A 16,400-nucleotide genomic window follows, 5' to 3' on the forward strand; every position below is an offset into this window, starting at 1 on the left:
GAGATATGGTGCCCAAAACTGTTGACAAGGTTGGAAGTGCGGCCAGACTAGTAAAGGCTCAGCATTATCTCCTTGCTTTTATATTCTATTCCCCTTGAAATAAATGCTAACATTATATTTGCCTTCTTTACCACAGACTCAACCTGTGAAGTAAGCTTCTGGGAGCCTTGCACAAGGACTCCTAAGTCCCTCTGCATCTCTGATTTTAGAACCTTCTTCCCATTTAGACAATAGCCCACATTATTGTTCCTTTTACCAAAATGCATTATCATTTCCCAACACTGTATTCCATCTGCCACTTTTTTGCCCATTCTTCCAATTTGTCTGTCCTGCTGCAATCGCATTGCTTCCTCAGCACTACCTACCCCTCCACCTATCTTCATATCATCTACAAACTTTACTACAAAGCCACCAATTTCATTATCTAAATCACCGACAAACAACGTGACAAGTAGCGGTCCTGATACTGACCCCTGAGGAACACCACTGTCATTGGCAGTCAACCAGAAAAGGCCCCTTTTATTTCCACTAGCTACTCCTGCTATGATAGCCATTCTACTATCCATGCCAGTATCTTTCCTGTAACGCCATAGGATTTTATCTTATTAAGCAGCCTCATGTGTAGCACCTTGTCAAACACCTTACGAAAATCCCAAGTAAATGACATCTACTGCCTCTCCTTTGTCCACACTGTTTGTTACTTCCTCGAAGAACTCTAACAGATTTGTCAGGCAAGATTTCCCTTTACAGAAAGCATGCTGACTTTGACTTATTTTATCATTAGTCTCCAAGTACCTCAAAACCTCGTCCTTAATAATAGACTCCAGCACTTTCCCAACCACTGAGGTTGGGCTAACTGGCCAATAATTTCCCTTTGTTTGCCGTCCTCTCTTCTTAAAAAGTGGAGTGACATTTGCAATCTTCCAGTCCTCTGAGACCATGCCAGAATCAGGTGATTCTTTAAAGATCATGACCAATGCATCCGTTATCTATTCAGCAACCTCTCTCAGGACTCTGAGATGTAGTCCATCTGGCCTAGGTGACTTACCCACCTGAAGAGCTTTGAGTTTGCCTAGCAATTTTTCATTTTGTAATAGGAATGGCACTCACTCCTGCTCTCTGACACTCATGGACCTCTGGCACACTGCTAGTGGCTTCCACAGTGAGACAAATGCAAAGTATCCATTAAGTTCATCTGCCATTTCTTTGTCCCCCATTACTACCTCACCATCATCTTTTTCCAGTGGTCCAATATTAACTCTAACCTCCCTTTCATTCTTTATATAACTGATAAAACTTTTGGTATCCTGCTTTATACTATTGGCTAGTCTGCCCTCATATTTCATCTTTTCCCTTCTATAACTTTTTCAGTTGCCTTTTGTTGGATTTTAAAAGCTTCCCAATCATCCAACTTCCTACTCACTTTTGCTACCTTATATGTCATTTCCTTGGCTTTTATGCGGTCCTTAACTTCCTTTGTCAGCCATGGTGACCTACCTCTGCCATTTGAGAACTTCTTTCTCTGTGGGACATTACCTATCCTGCATCTTGTGAACTTTTCCCAGAAACTTCAACCAACTCTGCTCTGCCGTCATTTCTGCCAGTATTCTCTTCCAATCCACCTGGTCAAGCTCTTCACTCATGCCCCTGTAATTCCCTTTATTCCATTGTGATAATGATACATGTGAGTTATGCTTCTCCCTCTCAAATTGCAATAAGAATTCAATCATATTATGATCATTGCCTCCTAAGGGTTCCTTTACGTGAAGCTCCCTTATAAGATCTGGGTTATTACACAACACCCAGTCTAGGATAGACTTTTCAAGAGTAGGCCCAAGCACAAGATGTTCCAAAAAGCCATTTCATAGGCATTCATCAAATTTCCTCTCTTGCGATCCGACAACAACCTGATTTTCCCAATCCCCTTGCATATTGAAGTCCCCCATTACAATTGTGTCATTACATTCCTGTTTGTCATCTACAGATATATCAATGATCTGGATGATAATGTGATTAACCAGATCAGCAAACTTGTTAATGACACCAAGATTGGGGGGGTGTTGTGAACAGTGAGGAAGGCTATCATGACTTGCAGAGTCATGGGCATGCTATTTTGGCACATGACTCTGCAAGTCATGATAGCCAGCACAATCCTCACTGACTTAATTTGACACAAAAGTTCTGAATGTTGCATGAAGGGTATCATATAAGTGCAGGTCCATCTATTTTTGTTTTAACTACAGCCACCCATTGCCATAAGTGCGTGATTTGGCAATGTAGAGGAAACTTTAATGGCATGGCACTCTGGGGAATGCTTTAATCAGAACCTAACCTGGATTGCACTAGTCTAATGGTAAAGTGTAAAGTGAACTTTGAAAGATAGCTATCTGGTACTCCTCCCATCTCGATAGTGGTTATAAGATTAGCTTTATTTGTCACATGTACATTGAAACTTAGTGAAACAGTAAAAGATCACCTCAAAACACTTCACAACCAATGAAACGCTTCTTAATTTCTTGAAAATATAACCCATGATCCACTCTTCTCTCCGATCAGATTTCTTCTTCATTGTTAGGGGGAAAAGCTCTGTTAGATGCAGGTTGGCGCTTCCATTGTATCCTGGATAAGAGACTGGCAGACCACGGTATGTGCAGCTTCAGAGCTGTGTGATCAGCATCAGGGCCCCATGGGGGACTGTAGTGGCGCCCCTCCTGTTTACTCTGTCTACCTTGGACTTTAGATACAACACAGTCATATCATCTGCAGAAATTCTCTGATGACTCAGCAATAGTTGGGAGGACAGGAATACAGGACCCTGATGGAGGACTTTATCAAATGATACAAGCTGAGTCACCTGCAGCTCAACATCAGTAAGACAAAGGAGATGGTGATGGACTTTAGGAAGACTAACCCCGCATTTCTCCCTGTTACTATTGATGGTGAAGACATGGATGTGGCGAGGAGTACCTGGGGTGCATCTGGATGGCAGACTGATTAGAAAGGCTGGCTCTGTTGTAGGAGACAAGCTGGACAAACTGAAGGCCGTGGTAGAACAAAGGACCCTACAGAAAATCCTGGCAAATCTGGACAATGTTTTTGCCACCTTGGCTGAACAGAGGAGCACTTTCAGTAATAGACTAAGACAACTGTGCTGCTCCAAAGAGCGCTATACAAGGTCATTCTTACCCTCGGCCATTAGGCTCTATAATAAGTCAACCTATAGCCAGAGAAGTGATGACCACGCCCCCGCCCCCCATTAGACTGTTTGTAGTAACTTATTTTTCATTCTTTCAACTAACTTGGCCTTTTCTCCTTGGAGTGACGGAGGATGAGAAGTGACCTAATGGAGGTGTATAAGATGATGAGAGGCATTGATTGTGTGGATGGCCAGAGGCTTTTTCTCAGGGCTGAAATGGCTAACACGAGGGGGCATAGTTTAAAGGCGCTTGGAAGTAGGTACAGAGGGCATATCAGTGGTAAGTTTTTTAACAGTGGGTATGTGGGTGGAGGTGGATACAATAGGGTCTCCTGAGAGACTCTTACCACATGGAGTTTAGAAAAATAGAGGGCTGTGCCATAGGATAATTCTAGGTAGTTTCTAGAGTAGGTCACATGGTCAGCACAACATTGTGGGCCAAAGGGCCTGTAATGTGCTGTAGATTTCTGTATTCTACGTTCTCTTCTAATATTTATATCTGTGCACTTGTAATGCTACTGTAATTTCTATGATACTGTAATTTCCTTTGGGATCAATAAGGAATCTATCTATTCTCCATCCATCACCTCCTGGCTTCTCACTTCATCCCCACCCACCTACCCTCCCCCTCACCTGCTTTCACCTATCACATGCCAGCATATGCTCCTTTCCCTCCCCCCACCACCTTCTTATTCTGGCTTCTTTCCTCTTTCCAGTCCTGATGAAGACCTCAACAATTGGTTCCCCTCCATGACGCTGCTGCCCTGCTGGGTCCCTGCAGCAATTTGTGTGCATTGCTCTGAATTTCCAGAATCTGCAGAGATTCTTGTGTTTCAAATGTAGCCATTGCTTTAAGAAGGCCAATAGCTTGTTTGCAACCAACAGTCTCCCATCAGCATTAGCACCAAGGTCATAACACCAGACACCTCATCACAGAAAAGGTATACCAGGGATAAAGATTGGCCAGGGCATCTGGACAGCTGCCTTGACCTTGAAAATAGTACATTAGCATCATTTAGATCCGCCTGTGTGTAGGTGCAGCTTTGGTTTAAAGTCTCAGCTGAAAGAAACAGCAGTGCAGTGGCGTTAGGGTTTTGTGCTCATATCTGGAGTGTGTTCAAACCTGGAACCTTCTGATTCACACGTTTTGGACTGGGTATAGAATTGTTATTTTCCTTGTAGTTTATCTTCCCAATACTTGCTTGTATTTTTATATAATCACCAATATACGTGTAATTGTTCAGTGAATTTTCTAGTAATTATGGTACAGTTGCTTCTGTACTTCTCTAGAAACTTGTTAGTTTTCTGTGGCATCGCTTGAATCTGGGTATTTTACAGGTTAACTGTAATCACTGTAAATTTTGTTATCTCTAGTCATGGCAGCGGCTGTTTCTCCCTTTTCTTTACTTTGTTTTACTCCTCGTTCTTGTTCATTTTCCACTCTTGTAACACTTCATAAAATTATCAACAAGTCCACATTGGGTAAATCTTGAATGTAATTCTTTACAAGGAACTTCGCTTCCTTTTATTCTTTCTAAATTGTATAAACAAATGAATAACCCAATAGTTAAACATACTTTACGTATATGGTTTCAATTTGGAAAATTTTTTGGGTTGAACCAATTTATTTTAGCAAGTCCTATTATATCTAATTTCTTTTTTCAACCTTCCACTATGGATCAAGCTTATTTAGGCTGGAAAATCACAGGTATAGTACGATTTCGTGATTTATTTTTGGATAATTGTTTTATGTCCCTCGGACAACTATCTAATAAATATAATTTACCTAGATCTCACTTTTTTAGATATCTACAGGTTAGAAACTTTTTAATTTTTGTTTCTCCTAATTTTCCACGTTTATATCCAATGGATATTTTGGAAAAAATTTTAGATTTAAATCTTTTTCAGAAAGGTGTTGTAGCAATTATTTATAATTATGAATTTATGTCCTGATGTATCTAATAAAATTAAAACTGATTGGGAAAGAGAACTTAAGATCACTGTACCGATTGAAAAATGGGAAAAAAATTCTTCAATTAGTTAACTCATCCTCTACATGTGCTAAACATGCGTTGATACAGTTTAAAGTAGTGCACAGGGCTCTTATGTCCAAAGATAAATTATCTCGTTATTAATCTTATATAAATCCTATATATGATAGATGTCACTCCGAGATAGCTTCTTTAACTCACATGTTTTGGTCATGTCCTTTGTTGAAAAAATATTGGAAAGATATTTTTGATATTATTTCAATGGTTTTGAATATAGACTTACAACCTCACCCAATTACTGCTATTTTTGGGTTACCAATGATAGAATCAAACATTTAACCTCTTCAGCTCATCGGATGACTGCATTTCTTACTTTAATAGCTAGAAGATCCATTTTGCTGAATTGGAAAGAGATTAATCCTCCTACCACATTCCATTGGTTTTCTCAAACTATGCTGTGTTTAAATTTGGAAAGAATTAGACGTGTTGTTTATGACCCCTCTATTAAATTCGAAAAGACTTGGAGGCCATTTATTCAACATTTTCATATGATGTAAGTTGACTATTTCCAAACTTTCTCTATAACGTTGGTTGAGAGGAATGGAGTCGTCGACACTAAGGTTTTCTTTTTTCTCCTTTCTTTTACGATGCTACAAAACAACCCATGTCTTTTTTTTAGTTTAGTTGATTAATTCTGTTTAGATTAGTTTTTTGGGGGGTTATTTTGTTTTTCCTTTTTCATTTTTTTTTAGATATTTTTCTTTGTTTTATATTATTCATTTGTACCCTATATGATTGGGAGTTTAATATTTAAGTGTTATCTGGCTTTATAATCACTCATGCTAATTATAACAATGTATTCCCAATAACTTTGTACTACTACCATGTTATGTTATTTTTATGAAACTAATAAAAAGATTGAAAAAGAAAGAAAGAAGATTTATGCACCATTCGCAACTTCCCAGGAACCTTTGGATAGCAAAAGTATCAGGATCTAACAGAAGATCAGCAGAACTGATACTAAGAAAGTTCAAACATAACCTGAAGCAGCAAAGCTGAGTTGAGATTTAATCCATATTTACATTTCCATTTAAAATCTGCCTGGGATTTATTTATTTATTGAGACACAGTGCGGAGAAGGCCCTCCTGGCCCTTTGAGCCAGCAAACCCGATTTAATTCTAGCCTAATCACAGGACAATTTACAATCACCAATTAACAGACCACTTTGGACTAAGAGAGAAAACCCATGTGGTCACCGGGAGAATGTACAAACAGGGAGCGGCAGGAATGGAACCCTACTGTAAAGCACTGTGCTAACCACTACGCTACCGTACCGCCCTGTTTGTAGGAGTTACTAAAGCTTCTTCAATATACCCAGTTAAATAATTCATATATTTACACAGATTAGATGCAGAACAAGGCAAGGGATTGGAATCAGGATGAAAGAGCTGAGGATGAACCAGCAGGTTTACAAGTAGATGATGGGTGTAACATGAATGTAAGGAAGAAAAAGTCAATGATTGGCTACAAATGTAGCCAGAGTAAAGCGTTAAATTGTACCACAGAGGCAAAATTCAAAGGGTGAAGAATGTAGGCTTGAAGATGCTGTATTTAAAGGCACAGAGCATTCAGAATAAGGTGGATGAACCCGTGCTGCATTTAGAGATTGGTCAGTATGATGTTGACATCGTGGCTGAAAGAAGGCCATAGTTGGGAGCTTAATATCAAAGGATATACTTTGTATCGAAAGGACAAGTCGGAAGGCATAGGCAGTGGTGTGGCTCTGTTGGTAAGAGATGGAATTACATGTTTAAAAAGAGGTGACATAGGGTCAGAGAATGTTGAATCTTTGTGAATTGAGTTAAGAAATTGTGAGAGTTAAAATAAAAACATTATGGGAATCATATACGGGCCTCCAAATAGTAGCCAGGAAGTGGGGTTAAGATTGCAAAGGGAGCTGGAAATGGGATGTAATAAGGACAATTGTAATGGAAGACTTCAATATGCAAGGGAATTGGGAAAATCAGGTTGGTGTCAGATTGCAAGAGGAAGGAATTTGTTGAATGCCTACAAGATGGCTTTTTAGAGCAGCTTGTGATTGAGCCTACTCGGAGAAAGGCTATCCTAGATTGGGTGTTGTGTAATAACCCAGATCTTATTAGGGAGCTTGACATAAAGGAACCCTCAGGAGACAGTGATCATAATATGATTGAATTCATACTGCAATTTGAGAGGGAAAAGCATAACTCACATGTATCAATATCATAATGGAATAAAGAAAGTACAGGAGCATGACAGAGGAGCTTGCCCAGGTGGATTGAAGGAGGATACTGGCAGGAATTGACGGCAGAGCCGAGATGGCTGAAGTTTCTAGGAATAGTTCACAAGATATGTCCCACAGAGGAACAAGTTCTCAAATAGCAGAGGTAGGCAACCGCGGCTGACAAAGGAAGTTAAGGACTGCATAAAAGCCAAGGAAAGGGCATATAGGGTAGTAAAAGTGAGTGAGAAGTTGGATGATTGGGAAGCTTTTAAAATTCGAGGGAAGACGTGCCAATAATATAAAGCAAGATACCAAAAGTTTTTCAGTTATATAATAGTGAGAGTTGATACTGGACCACTGGAAAATGATGCTGGTGAGGTAGTAATGGGGAACAAATGGCAGATGAACTTAATGGCTACTTTGCATCTGTTTTCACTGTAGAAGACACTAGTAGTGTGCCAGAGGTCCGTGAGTGTCGGGGGCCATTGCTATTACAAAGCAAAAAGTGCTAGACAAACTCAAAGGTCTTAAGGTGGATAAGTCACCTGGGCCAGATGGACTACATCCCAGAGTCCTGAGAGAGGTTGCTGAAGAGATAATGGATGCAATGGTCATGATCTTTCAAGCATCATTTGATTCCGGCATGGTCCTGGAGGACTGGAGGATTACAAATACCACTCCACTCTTTAAGAAGGCAAAAAAAAAGAAAATTATTGGACAGTTAGCCTAACCTCAGTGGTTGGGAGAGAGTTGGACTATTATTAAGGATGAGGTTTCAAGGTACTTGGAGACTAATGATAAAAAAAAAGTCAGCATGGTTTCTGTGAAGGGAAATCTTGCCGGACAAATTTATCAGAGTTCTTCGAGGAAGTAACAAGCAGGGTGGACAAAGAAAAAGCAGTGGATGTCATTTACTTGGATTTTCATAAGGTGTTTGATAAGGTGCCACACATGAGGCTGATTAACAAAACACTATGGTGTTACAGGAAAGGTACTGGCATGGATAGCAGGGGGCAGTGAATGGGAATAAAAGTGATCCTTTCTGGTTGGCCAGTGGTGACTAGTGGTGTTCCTCAGGGGTCAGTATTGGGACTGTTGCTTTTCACATTGTTTGTCAATGATTTAGATAATGGAATTGATGTCTTTGTAGCAAAGTTTACAGATGAAACGAAGATAGGCAGACAGGTAGTGCTAAGGAAGCAATGTGATTACGGTAGGACTTGGACAAATTGGAAGAATGGGCAAAAAAGTGGCAGATGGAATACAGTGTTGGAAAATATATGATAATGCATTTTGGTAATAAAAACAACAGTGCAAACTATTATCTAGATGGGGAGAAAGTTCAAACATCAGGGTGCAGAAGGACTTAGCAGTTCTCATGCAAGACTCCCAGAAGGTTAATTTACAGGTTGACTCTGTGGTAAAGGCGGCAAATGCAATGTTGGCATTTAAAGGGAATAGAATATAAAATCAAAGATAATTCTGTGTCTTTATAAGACACTAGTCAGGCCGCACTTGAAGTATTGTCAATAGTTTTAGGCCCCATATGTGTTGTGTTGTCATTGAAGAGAGTCCAGAGCAGATTCACAAGGATGATTCCGGGAATAAAGGGGTTAACATATGAAGTGTGTTTGGTAGCTTTGGGCCTGTACTCAGTGGAATTTAAAAGAATGCGGGGGGGATCTCATTGAAACCCTACCAAATGTTGAAAGACTAGATAGGGTGGAAGTGGAGAGGATGCTTCCTCTGGTCAGGGTATCCACAACTAGAGGGCACAGCCTCAAAACTGAGGAGCGACCCTTTAGAACAGAGGTAAGGAGGAACTTTTTTAGCCAGAAGTGGTAAATCTGTGGAATGCGCTGCCTTTGACTGCGGTGGAAGCCAGGTCTGTGGGTATATTTAAGGCGAAAGTTGATCGTTTCCAGATCAGTCGGGGCTCAAAGGATATGGCGAGAAAGCAGGTGTATGGGGTTGAGTGGGATCCAAGATCAGCCATGATGAAATGGCAGAGCAGTCTCAATGGGCTGATTGTCCTCCTATGTCTTATGATCTGAGGCTTATCAAGCAAATGTTAATACACACACACAGGTTAGCTATTGCATAAAGTTACACACACACACACACACAGGTTAGATAGTACATAAAGTTACTCATACACACACAGGTTAGAAAGTGCATAAGGTTACACACACACACAGGTTAGAAAGTGCATAAGGTTACACACATACACACACACACAAGTTAGCTAGTACATAACATTACACACACACAGGTTAGATAGTGCATAAAGTTACACACACACAGGTTACATAGTGCATAAAATTACACACATATTAGGAAGTGCATACATTTCAAACACACATGCGCACAGGTTAGATAGTACATAAAGTTACACAAACAAGTTAGATAGTGCATAAAGTTACACACACAGGTTAGAAAGAGCATAAAGTTCACACACATACGTTAGATAGTGCATAAAGTTCACATGCACACAGAGGTTAGAAAGTGCATAAAGTTACATACATACACACACACAGAGGTTAGATAGCGCATAAGGTTCACACACACAGGTAGTGCATAAAGTTCACACACACACAAGTTAGATTGTGCATAAAGTTACACACACACAGGTTAGATAATGTATAAAGTTCACAAACAGTTTAGAAAGTGCATAAAGTTACAGACACACAGGTTAGAAAGTGCATAAAGTTACAGACACACAGGTTAGAAAGTGCATAAAGTTACACACACTCACAAACACACACAGGTTAGCTAGTACATAACATTACACACACACAGGTTAGAAAGTGCATAAAGTCACACACACACACACACAGGTTAGAAAGTGCATAGTTACACACACACACAGGTTAGAAAGTGCATAAAGTCTCTCTCTCTCACACACACAGGTTAGATAAAGTTCACACACACACACACAGAGGTTAGATAAAGTTCACACACCCACATACACAGGTTAGATATGTAATCCGGAAAAGTATGGGAATTTGGAGAATTTCGGGGAGGGAGCATAGGAGTGGGACTAGCTGGATTACGTTTACCTATAACCAGTCCAGACCCGAGGCGACGTGGTATAATTCTCAGAAACCGAGGCTTCAATAGGGCGTAACGGCTGCAACAGCGTCCTTTCAAAAACGGAGGGCCGACACGCATGCTATATCCCCACAAATTGCAAGTTTATAGCGAAAAGACAAAGGAAAGGAACTATTTGGAATGCTTAAGTGACAGAGAGACTAGAGTCGTGAGGAAGAGGTTGCACCAACCTATGTCCTTTGGGTGAAGCTTTTAAAGTTGCCCACTCGGCATAGCCTGCGTTCTTGCGGATCACCAGCTCATTCCGGGACCAGGAATGAGGAAATCCCTCGTCAGCGCCCTCTACTGCTCGCGATCAGCACTGCTGGGTTTTCAATGTTTACCCTGCAAAGGGAGCAATGGAGAGAGTTTGCTCTTCCCGCGCAAATTACTTACTGTTTAGAGATTTTAGCCACCGTTTCATCCTGTGTGATCCAGAACCCAGAAGCCTCAGGAAGAATATGTTTTTTTTGGCAATTGCTTTAAAACTATATTTTCTGATTCACAAATCACAGGAAACAAATTCTCCAAATTCCACACTTTTCATGATTTTGGATAGTTCGCTCTACTCCAAACTTCCCGTGATTTTGAGAAGTTCCCACAAGATGGCGGTACACTCGGACACAGCGGCAGACATCCCACCCTGCAAAAATTCATTTCAGGGAGGTAGCACCCCCGCCTCCCCGCAATCCCATATTCCACCCCCCCCCCCCCGGTCGACCTCCAAGGGTGTATGTAATACTGTACTTTGTTTAGTGATTTTGTCTAATCTGTAAACCAAGTTGGGTATATGCAGCAAATGTGACATTAAAATATGTACTTATATTATCATGTTTATTCTATTACAACTTTAAGCAAGTCTACAGGGAGTTTAGCCTCATCACGTAGGACATCAATAGCGCAGCTCCTTGGCAGCTAGCCAGCTAGTTTAAATCAGGGGTCCCCAACCCGTTTTGCACCGCGGACCGGTTTAATATTGACAATATTCTTGCAGACCGGCCGACCCCGGGGGTGAGGTGGGGGGGGGTGTTAAACGCGACCGGAATATAGGTGATACGCCAACTATAAGTCACTTGTAAGTAGCTAATACACTCAATTTCGTTTCTAAAGGGGATTATCTAACGAATTTAATATTAAATACACAGCGCATATTTTCCTCGCATGAACATACAAAATCATTGCAACATTCCAATATCGCTGAATCAGTGGGAGCCTTGGGCTTGTTTTCCTGCAACAACACGGTCCTATCAAAGGGTGATGGGAGACAGTGATATTCGAAGGGGGGTCCTTATGTCCAGTCTATTCCGCAATTTAGTTTTCATTGCATTCATTGCAGAAAACTCCGCTTTGCAGCGATATGATGTTGGAAATGGAAGCAACATTTTCAGTGCTTTCGTGGCTATCTCAGGATATTTAGCCTTGACTTTGATTTGGAATGCCGGCAGAGATGTTATGTCAAACATACTTTTCAGCCCACCGTCATCTGCAAGTTCGAGGAGTTGATCATTTTCCCGCGTTGACATGGATGATTCACCAGGAACATTCACAAATGGGTCACCGATGACCTCGCAAGCGTTAAAATTCAATAGTGCATGACAGAGAATGAGGAAAGATGCAGCTGACTCATATCGTTTCATATCGCCAAATCATATTGTTTCCTCGCGGCCCGGTGGTTGGGGACCACTGTTAGCACGAAGAGAGACCAATCAGGATGCTCACTCTCCCTCTCCCTCTTCCTCTCAAAAAAATCTATTTCCGGGATATTGTATGTAATTTCTGGGCGTCAGGGAGCTACTGTCAATATGCAGGAGACTCCCAGAACTTCCAGGAGAGGTGGGATGTCTGCAGCGGCCTCTATAGGGCCAACTACAGATGATATTGTCTTTTGTAAACGTCTTTTTTATGATCACAAGATGCTGCTGGACATTAAGAACTTCAGGTCTACCCTATCAGAGAGTTGCTCAATAGTGGCAAAGCTGGACTGAGTGTGACTGTCAGAGTCAGTGCCTGAATGCAGTGTGCAGCCGAACAGTGGGTGATTGTCATAGTTGTTTTTCTTGTGATCGCAAGACCCTGTTGGACACTGGTAATGCAGCTCTGGTTCACTGTTTTATTGGTAGGACCGATGGCAGGGGAGCTTGCCTGGCCTCAGTTGTAGCACTGGCTATGCCTCATGCTGCAGTGACGTCCATGGCAGGTGCCCAGGAGAGGTGATGCTGGAGGCAATGTGGTGCAGCGTCCACACTGGCGCTGATGCTGCTCTCCAGTGTTTGCTCGGTGGAAGAGGAGCTGGATTGTGTTCATCTGCAGACTGCTGCAGGCTTGATCTTGCCAACAACTCAGGGTCTTAGGCTTTATTATACAAATGTTTGTATTTCTTGTGCAATTGCATACTTACTGCTATCTTATTTGTGCTTTGTGGTGTGTATGACTGCTGTAACTGTGTTTTGCACCTTGGCCCTGGAGGAACACTGTATTTGTGTATTGTTTTTGAATGACAATTAAATGAACTTCTCAAAGAACAATGAACACATGCAGCACAGAAAAAGGCCTGTTGGTCTACTATATCAGTGAAGGAAAGGAAAGGTACGTCGCATCCCGAGTTTCTCCAGTTAGCAGACGATTTCCCTCCACACCTCTCTGACATAGTGGAGAACCACGTACAAGGCAAGTTACAGTTACAAGTTACAAGGCAAGGTTTGTTATTGCCTTCTGCTGGGTGAGTTTCCAAAGAGATCACCAGCTCGTAATCCAGCACAGATGGAAAGCATGCTAGGGAACCGGTTGGATTCGAACTGGGAGATCCTGCTTTCTCTGGCGGACAGAGCGTAGGTGTTCAGCAAAGCGGTCTCCCAGTCTGCGTCGGATCTCGCCAATATATAAAAGGCCACATCGGGAGCACCGGACGCAGTATATCACCCCAGCCGACTCACAAGTGAAGTGTTGCCTCACCTGGAAGGACTGTTTGGGGCCCTGAATGGTGGTAAGGGAGGAAGTGCAAGGGCATGTGTAGCACTTGTTCTGCTTACATGGATAAGTGCCAGGAGGGAGATCAGTGGGGAGGGATGGGGGGGAACGAATGGACAAGGGAGTTGCGTAGGGAGCGATCCCTGCGGAATGCAGAGAGAGGAGGGAGGGAAAGATGTGCTTAGTGGTGGGATCCCGTTGGAGGTGGCGGAAGTTATGGAGAATAATATGTTGGACCCGGAGGCTGGTGGGGTGGTAGGTGAGGACCAGGGGAACCCTATTCCTAGTGGGGTGGCGGGAGGATGGAGTGAGAGCAGATGTACGTGAAATGGGGGAGATGCGTTTAAGAGCAGAGTTGATAGTGGAGGAAGGGAAGCCCCTTTCTTTAAAAAAGGAAGACATCTCCCTCATCCTAGAATGAAAAGCCTCATCCTGAGAGCAGATGCGGCGGAGACGGAGGAATTGCGAGAAGGGGATGGCGTTTTTGCAAGAGACAGGGTGAGAAGAGGAATAATCCAGATAGCTGTGAGAGTCAATAGGCTTATAGTAGACATCAGTGGATAAGCTGTCTCCAGAGACAGAGACAGAAAGATCTAGAAAGGGGAGGGAGGTGTCGGAAATGGACCAGGTAAACTTGAGGGCAGGATGAAAGTTGGAGGCAAAGTTAATAAAGTCAACGAGCTCTGCATGCGTGCAGGAAGCAGTGCCAATGCAGTCATCGATGTAGCGAAGGAAAAGTGGGGGACAGATACCAGAATAGGTACGGAACATAGATTGTTCCACAAAGCCAACAAAAAGGCAGGCATAGCTAGGACCCATACGAGTGCCCATAGCTACACCTTTAGTTTGGAGGAAGTGGGAGGAGCCAAAGGAGAAATTATTAAGAGTAAGGACTAATTCCGCTAGACGGAGCAGAGTGGTGGTAGAGGGGAACTGATTAGGTCTGGAATCCAAAAAGAAGCATAGAGCTTTGAGACCTTCCTGATGGGGGATGAAAGTATATAGGGACTGGACATCCATGGTGAAAATAAAGTGGTGGAGGCCAGGGAACTTAAAATCATCGAGAAGTTTAAGAGCGTGAGAAGTGTCATGAACATAGGTAGGAAGGGATTGAACAAGGGGGGATAAAATGGGGGATATTGGTTGAGTACTGGATTTACGTTGCAGCTTCATAAAACTGGATAAGCTATGTCTGGAGTATTGCATTCATTTCTGATCACCCTGTTATAGAAAGGATATGGAGGCTCTGGAGAGGGTGAAGAAGAGGATACCGTCTAGATTGGACCAACCAGGTTTGTTATCTCTGTAGAGATGGAGACCTTATATAAGTTTATGAGAGGCTAGAGGAACAGCTGGCATCTTCGTTCTAGGGTCAAAATGTCCAATATTGTATGTATGAAGGTATGCTCTGTGCACAGTTTTAGCTAAGTACATATATTCGTTGAATATTCAGCTTTGTAGCGTTTGTAACTTAGGGAACATGAATGTTAGGTTGAATTTTTACTGTTTGTAAATAAATGATTAATATACCTATTCGAAGTCAGTGCATTTACTGTCTTACTCGGCAGACCTGCAAACCTGATACAGCATTACATTTGGTGCTGCGAGCAGGGTATGGCTTTTTGAGCAGAAATGCATTTCTTTATAGAAAATTTAAAAGGTCGACACTCTGTTTGAGAGATGCAGAATCCCAGAGTGGACAAATAATAGTGAGGGCTTTGGAATCTCGCTAACCTACGGATGGATTACAGGAGGCCAATAGATTGACTGGACCAGCCAGATTTCTCCATGGTTGAAATGGGACACCGCATTGTTTCCATACTTAAATCACTGGGTTTTCCCAGGAGAAAGGATAGCCAGCAGGCTGTTTCCTGGCTGTTGGCAGCAAGACATTGTAAGACGTCAGTAAAAAACAATAGCAAGTCTGAAGAATGAATTGGAGGACCTCAATCAGTGATGTATTATTCTGAGAGAATCAATATTGATGGCTCAGAGTAGGCCTGGTAAGTTAGAAGATACAAATATAGGGATTGCCTGTTGGCCAATGAAGGTACAGAATTCAGAGGCTAATTGGCAGCTAGATCCTGTTGATCAGCGGTCCCCAACCACCGGGCCGCGGACTGGTACCGGGCCGCAGAGCATGCGCGACCGGGCCGCGAGGAAACGATATGATTTGGCGATGAGTCAGCTGCACCTTTCCTCATTCCCTGTCACGGGTGGCACCTTTCCTTGTCAGCTGCACCTTTCCTCATTCCCTGTCACGGGTGGCACCTTTCCTTGTCAGCTGCACCTTTCCTCATTCCCTGTCACGGGTGGCACCTTTCCTTGTCAGCTGCACCTTTCCTCATTCCCTGTCACGGGTGGCACCTTTCCTTGTCAGCTGCACCTTTCCTCATTCCCTGTCACGGGTGGCACCTTTCCTTGTCAGCTGCACCTTTCCTCATTCCCTGTCATGCCCACTGTTGAGCCATTACCCGCGCGTCATCCATGTCAGCGCGGGAAGGAGATCAACTCCTCGAGCTTGCAAATGACGGCAGGCTGAAATGTCTGTTTGACATAACATCTCTGCTGGCATTCTGGATCAAAGTCATGGCTCAATATCCTGAGAAAGCCACGGAAGCACCGAAAATGTTGCTTCCATTTCCAACATATCCCTGCGATGAATGTAACAAAAACTAAATTGCGGATTAGACTGGACATAAGGAACCCCCTTCGAGTATCACTGTCTCCCATCACCCCTCGATAGGACCATCTTGTTGCAGGAAAACAAGCCCAGGGCTCCCACTGATTCAGCGATATTGGTGCGTTGCAATGATTTTATATGTTCATATGAGGAAAATACGTGCTGTGTTTAATATCCAAACGTTACTTAAAATGTTATGATACTATTGA

The 16,400-nt window shown here is 42.5% G+C and overlaps 1 protein-coding gene across 3 annotated transcripts in view; it reads right to left on the reverse strand.

The window, feature by feature from the left end:
* Window positions 1-10,838, reverse strand: part of abhd14b (abhydrolase domain containing 14B) — a 42,419-nt gene extending 31,581 nt beyond the window's left edge. Inside the window, exons 1-2 of one of the 3 annotated variants that reach the window (XM_063067768.1) lie at window positions 10,733-10,809; window positions 7,997-8,135 (exon numbers count right to left, since the gene is read on the reverse strand). The gene's annotated coding sequence lies outside the window, so the exon portion shown is untranslated. Of the gene's footprint in view, window positions 1-7,996; window positions 8,136-10,732 lie in introns of all 3 variants that reach the window. The other 2 variants (XM_063067770.1, XM_063067769.1) reach the window with 2 other exon arrangements.
* Between the last annotated feature and the right edge of the window lie 5,562 nt (window positions 10,839-16,400).

Source organism: Mobula hypostoma, chromosome 15 (genome assembly GCF_963921235.1).
Source record: "Mobula hypostoma chromosome 15, sMobHyp1.1, whole genome shotgun sequence".
NCBI classification, from domain to species: domain Eukaryota; kingdom Metazoa; phylum Chordata; class Chondrichthyes; order Myliobatiformes; family Myliobatidae; genus Mobula; species Mobula hypostoma.